General features: G+C 38.1%; 1 protein-coding gene across 2 annotated transcripts in view; it reads right to left on the reverse strand.

Annotated features, from left to right (window-relative positions):
• The window catches only part of GAS2L3 (growth arrest specific 2 like 3), a 29,879-nt gene that overhangs the window by 21,886 nt on the left and 990 nt on the right, over positions 1 to 7,003 (reverse strand). Inside the window, exon 1 of one of the 2 annotated variants that reach the window (XM_015567604.1) lies at positions 5,515 to 5,566. The exons of the other annotated variant lie outside the window; for it this stretch is intronic. The gene's annotated coding sequence lies outside the window, so the exon portion shown is untranslated. Of the gene's footprint in view, positions 1 to 5,514; positions 5,567 to 7,003 lie in introns of those variants that run through there. 2 annotated transcript variants of the gene reach the window in all.

Consider the following 7,003-nt stretch of genomic DNA (forward strand, 5'->3'; position numbering starts at 1 on the left):
TTATAAACTATCATGTGTCTCAGGCATTTAGTCCTAAGAGTAGCATCTTTCCTGTAGTCCCAGTCCTCAATCTGCACCACAATCAATTCTTGACTGCTTCTCACTGGTTTTATTACCTATTTTCTTCTCTTCCCTGAAAGTCTTGGTGCCTACTTTTTCCCATAAATCAATCATTCTCAAATGGAAACATTTTGTTTTTGAAGCTACATATTAACTAGCAACTTATTGGCTTTATTTTGTTCCTGTTTTTGTCTCTGTCTTTTTCCAGAAGCCTTATTCAAGTCTTTGCCAACTTGAGGAAGTCGCTTTGGGGGGAAAAGATCTCTCACATGACCATGACCAAGTACAAACTATACTCTGACCCTGCTGGGAATCTCTCACAAGAGCTTCCCTAGACAACATAAGTGAAGACTACTACACTTGATGTTGAAACCGGAGGGAAATGTTAGGGACACGGAATACGCTCATCCACCTGAAACCTAACTGGATTTGGGCCTAACCCACTCATCTTAAAAAGTCTCAGTCATGAGGCCCTCCAGGTTACTTATGGTGGGCTCTTTATACCAATCTGACTCCAGATCATGGCGGAAAAAAATGCCAACCTGTTGAACTGAACCTTTGTCCCATAGCTGTAGGCTTTGAAATTGAGTACATTTTTATTCCTCACCCACATTATAAGATACAGTGGGGAGAGCACGAGGTGGCATGTCTCAGTGCTGGTGCAAATCGGAGATAAGTTTAGAAAAAAAATGGCAAAAAATGTGGGAAGGTTTCCTCAGAAAAATAGTAACATGAGCACCACTGCAACACAAATACTAGTCCATTCAGCACTCAGCCACCAGGTCACTGTCAAGATACATAAGCTGCAGGAAATGGCAAGTGCCAACACGGGAATAGAGGCTACTACTGAGGAGACGAGGAAAATGAGCTCAGGGAGGAATGCACAGGGGCCTTTCAACAGTACTGGTAAGATTCTGTGTCAGGATAAGTGGTGAGGACACAGGTGTTAGAATATATGTCTTTCTAAATGTCAAAGAAAAACATTTTCTCATTTTTTAATGCTTCAATTAGAGAAAATAGTTGAAGATATCCTCATCCCTGATGTATTCAGGAAACAAAAAAGAACAACTTTCTCAGCTTTAAATTTTTCACTTATTTCCTAATTGCCCAACAGAGAAAATAGAAATGTTATAGCCATACCAAACATATTTCATATATTTTTATGTGTACTCACCATAAAGGCCCCACTGTGGTAGTAGAAACTAGCAGAAACATCTGATGCAAATTCCAGCTCTAGCAAATATTAGCTATAGGACCTTGGGACAGCTAACTTCTCTGAGCCTCAGTGTTCCCATTTGTAAAATGGGACACCACCTCCTCCCTCGTGTGGCTGTTACAATGATTATATGAAATGATACAAATAAAGGACCTGGCACAGAGCTAGCACTTAACAAATGCTAAATGTTATAATTAATACTACGATCAGACATAATTATAGTTCATATTTTATAATTTATCAAACTAAAGAGATAAGAAAACAAGGCAAATAATGCTCAGAAATCATTAAATGTAATTTGGAAAACTTCTTTTACTAACATCAAAATAAATATGGTTAGAAATAAAAGTGAAAGCTTTAAATACCCACATCCTAATTGGGAGGATAGTGAGATGTGAATTTGAGGGTTACACTGCTGACTTGGAAGATGGGGAGGAGCCAAAGAATGCAGGTGCCCTCTAGAAGCTGGAGAAAGGCAAGAATGGACTCCCCAGTGGAGCCTCCAGAAACAAGACAGCCTGACCGACGCCTCCTTTTCAGCTCATTTCAGATTTTTGTTTGCCCAAACTGTCTATATCAGGGGTGGGCAAACTTTTTGACTCGAGGGCCACAATAGGTTCTTAAACTGGACCGGAGGGCCGGAACAACAGCTTGGATGGAGTGTTTGTGTGAACTAATATAAATTCAAAGTAAACATCATTACATAAAAGGGTACGGTCTTTTTTTTTTTTAGTTTTACTCATTTCAAACGGGCCGGATTTGGCTCACGGGCCATAGTTTGCCCACAGCTGGTCTATATATATAAAAGCCCAGCAACCGAACAGCAGAACGACCAGACTGGTCAACCAGTCACTATGACCCGCACTGACCATCAACGGGCAGACGCTCAATGCAGGAGCTGCCCCCTGGTGGTCAGTGTGCTCCCACAGGGCTGCTCCTGCTGTAGCCTCGGCTGACCTGGATGAGCAGTGCTCCCACAGCGGGCCCATCTCTGCAAGCCACGCCCCGACCAATGCATGAATCCTGTGCCTCCTGCCTCTAGTAAGATAATAACTGTGTGCTACTTTAAATTTCTAAGTTTGTGGTTATTTGCTCTAGCAATAAAGGGAAACTAACACACTACTTAAGTGAAGAAAGGAAGATTTGCCCAGAGGGTCAAACCATTTGACCCAAGCTAGAGAAAGCAATAGGTATCAGCAAGCCCAGCATGTTGAAATTATAAGAAAAAGGGCATCAGTTTTATACAGCATGCTTAAAAAAAAATGCAAAATTTATAGGTAAAACACATTATGAGTGCCATGTATTTGCTATTATCACCACCATCACCACCACCAAATGCCCCTGACTTTGTATATTTAAGATCATTTTTACATTCATTCACTCACTTAAATATTTACTAAGGTTTCCTGTATTTAGTTTCACAGGAAATGACATCAAGATTCACGGAGTTACCAGATCATCCTTGATTCCTTCCTAGCTCACACCTCTACTTCCTCCTCCTGGGTTCCTCATCCAAAACAATCAATGACCATATCTTGTTACTTTTATTTCTAAATTTTCCCTTCAATACCTATAGCCACTCTTCTGTTCAAGCCACCATCATCTTTTCCCAAGTTTACTGAAACAGACTCCAACCAGGCACCCTTTCTTCGGCCTTGCAAGCCTCCAACTGTTTCCCATGTACTACAGCCAGAGTGACCTTCACAAACACCCATCTGAGGACATGTTACTTACTCTCCTGCTTAAAACCCCTGATGGCTCTTCCCTGCCTTTAGGATAAAGTCCAAACTCATTAACAAAGCAAATAAAGCCTTACAGGACACCCTTCCAAACTCATCTCTTGACCCTTACACTCCCACCATATGAACTTCTTACCCTTCAAGCACAAGCTGATGCATCTACATGGAACACTCCCTGCTTCCTCTTCTTTCAGACTCACTGCTACCTATCCTTCAGATTCAGTTCCTTTAAAAGTGTCCCTGAACCCACTCCTCAATTTAGGTTATATAGCGATATATGCTTCCATTCTACTGTACTCTATACTTTTTAAAATAAGGTCCTTGAGGGAGTAACAGTCTCCATTTCTTCTACTTCTATGTAGAAATCAGTGCTGAAATTACTCCTAAATATAATAAATGTTGTAGTTATTACTAAAAGGAATATAAAACAATGATATAAATGTGTGGTCTATTCATTTAAGAGAAAGACAGCTTCCAAAGCCAAATAAAGACTTTGAAGAGAAAGAAGTAAGATTCTCCCAGTTTAATAAAATATCACACATTACTTACAAAAGATATAAACTGTTCATTTGTTGGGAGTCTTAGTTCTTTTATTTGAAATTTTCCTTTCAATGTTTGGCAGAGATTCAACTTGAATAACTTAATTTTATATTAGACAGAATTATTAATTTGTCATAAAATTTTGTGGGATGCAAAAATTTTTTTTAAAGAACTTAAAATCAGTTTGCCATTATATATGACAGACTAAAAGACTTTATGGAAAACAAAAACGCAGAGACACTAATATAAAGACATGGAAAAACAATACTAAGTGTCCATTAACAGGAAACTGCTCAAATAATTTATGGGACATTCATACAGGAATTAGCCACTTGAAAGACTATATGATACAGTTTCCTCTACTAATCTGGAAAGATATTTATTATATCTTATGCAACCAAAAGTATAATTATATTATTGAGGTCACAATGTTTTCTAAATTGTGTGTGTGTGTGTGTGTGTGTGTGTGTGTGTGTAAAGAAAAACTTTTTAACATAAACAATTTTTTCACCAGCCAATTTTTTGGGTGAATCAAAAATATTAACAAGTCATTTATCAACGGAAAACAAAAGTCATTATGTTTAAAACTATATAAAGTGAGCCCTTCACCATAGCTAATATTGTACTTTCTTACAGAAAAGTTTATGCTGTGTGACAATAGGAAGAAGTCTCTAACAGTCAGCCCTTCAGCAATATCCAGCATATAATGGTCATAATACTGTAAATTCCTATGGAGCTTTCAGCATCAAAGATGAATTGCATTTAGCATATCTGCTACATTTTATTACATTCTTGGAAATTAGTAATTCATTTAGGAAATACATGGTAACTTTCTGTTGAAACAACCTACTACTTTGTAACAATGTAATAATATAAAAAATCTTTTTAAGAGAAACACTAAAGAAATATAATTATAATTATTGTCTGTATCTTGTAAACATTACTTCTGAGGCATTTATCTAAGGCAGTTAAATTTCAATTAAAAGTAAGGAAACTGAGACAACTGACAGACTCAAGTTTCCCATTTTCTCAAATCCTATGTACATCACATGGTTCATTTGGTATATAAAGGTATATCTGATACCAAAGTAGAGAAGCAAAAATAGGAAGTAAAACATACACAGAGCGGCATATACACACAGACATGCTACTATAAGAAATTACAATATCATAATACATAGTAACCTTAATTCCTTACTTCCCTCATCAACAGTTAGCTTGAAAAAATTTTTAACAACAATATAAGTAAAGCACATCGTACCCAATACATTCTAGGTAATAATGTATTTAACTGAACTTTCTTATCTCCAAATTTAAATTAAGATTTATAGGGGGAGAAAAAGACAATGGAGGAGTGCTGTTTAGTAAAAATATAGTGAATAAGTAAAAACTACATGTTTTTGCAAAAATATAAATTAGGAAACATTCTTTCTGAACTGACCAATTCTCCAAACATCACAGGACTCATTTAATGTTTTAGTAATAGCATGTATATTGTTGACATTATTCTCTTATCACACACTTTGATTTACCATCACAAGTTATTTCTTATTATTTTTTAATTAATGAAGTATCAAAATAAACCCATAGAGCAGAAATGAACCCACAAACAACTCTGTGCAGAAAAGTTTGCCTAATACTGGGAATATAAATGCAAGGGCAGTATGATACAAAAAAGAAGCTAGATGTTTAAGTGAGGCAATCTGGACTGAATTCTGATGGACCTTACTTAGTAGGTTATGTCCCTTCTCTGAGCTTCAGTTTCCTCACCGATAACAAATGAGATAACACCAACTACAGTGCAGGATTACTACGAGGTTTAACAATAATGTAAGTAAAGCACATCGTACTTGGTACATTCCAGGTAATAATGTATTTGATAATCAAGAATGTTTAGTATGTGCCAGATACTACTGAAGTGTCTTGCATGTACTAATCAGTGAATGATAACTATCATACTTCTGCACTGCCTTCACCTCTGCTCCTCTCCGCCCTTTGGGGAAAACCTGAAACATGTAACACAAATTAAACAGCACAGAAATAATGATACCTGTGTCAGGCATTGTACTGAACTAGTTATGTAGATTATTTCATTTAATCCTCAGAACAGCCCTTGCATCAATAAGGAAGGATCTATTGTTAACAGTCTTTTACAAAGTAGGAAATTTAGGCTTAGAAAGATTAAATAACTTGCCTAAATTCACACACATAGTAAAGTCTGATTTCAGAACCCACATACAACTCTGCTAAACTAAAAAGAAACAGTATTACTTTCAATCTCAAAATAGCAGACACCTACTATTATTTATGTATTATTATTATTTGTTATTATTATTTTAATCTCCAACCGAGGATATTTTCCAATGGACTTTTAGGGAGAGTATAAGAGAGAAGGAAAGACAAAGAGAAACATCGATGTGAGAGAAACACATCGACTGGTTGCCTCCGACATGGGGCCCCGGGGAGGAGCCTACAATCAAGGTACATGCCCTTGAACTGAATCCAACCCAGGACCTTATGGCCTGCAGACCCATGCTCTAACCACTGAACAAACTGGCTGGGGCAGAGACGTCTACTACTCATTGCACACTGTGGGGGTTTTTTCATTCTCACTGGAGGATATGCTGAGAGAGAGAGAGAGATCAATGGGTTTTGGGGAATAGAACCCAAAACCTAGGTATGTGCCCTGACAGGAATCAGGCACAACCCTTTGGTGTACCTGACTGATGCTCCAACCAACTGAGCCTCCCGGCCAGGGCTGCACCTTGGAGTTTATTTTATTTTATTTTTTTTTTTAATATTTTTATTGATTTTAGAGAGGAAGGGAGAGGGGTAGAGAGATAGAAACATCAATGATGAGAATCATCGATCGGATGCCTCCTGCACACCCCCCACTGGAGTTCGAGCCTGCAACCCAGGCACATGCCCTTGACCGGAATTGAACCCGGGACTCCTCAGTCACTAGGCCGACGCTCTATCCACTAAGCCAAACCAGCCAGGGCTGCACGTTGGATTTTAATGAGTTTTTTAAGCAAATGAGTCAGACAGACATGCATCACTATCTACTCCAGAAGATTATCACCAGAGTTTCCACTTTTTCATTCAAATAATCCCAATCTCCTCCCAGAGGGAGTGTGAGCTGGCAAGAATTCCAATTCCTAATCATTTAAGTACCAAGAGAAATGATCAGATGACCGTTCAAAAAACTGCTTATCTGGAGACAGTAGTTATTAGCACTCTCCACACAAACAAGCAAAACCCAAACCGACTTAGACGGGGCCTGCAAAAAACAAACATCTCTTCACTTAGTAACGATTCCATCTACTTCTCCACCTTGCATCACAGGGGAGCACTCTAAATCCGTATGATTCAATCCCTTGGTATGAAAAGATGAGCAGTTAACCCTCCAAAACTTTCCTCCCATTTCCCAGGCGATCTACAGGCACTC

The sequence above is a fragment of the Myotis davidii genome, unplaced genomic scaffold (genome assembly GCF_000327345.1).
Source record: "Myotis davidii unplaced genomic scaffold, ASM32734v1 scaffold120, whole genome shotgun sequence".
NCBI classification, from domain to species: Eukaryota; Metazoa; Chordata; class Mammalia; order Chiroptera; family Vespertilionidae; genus Myotis; species Myotis davidii.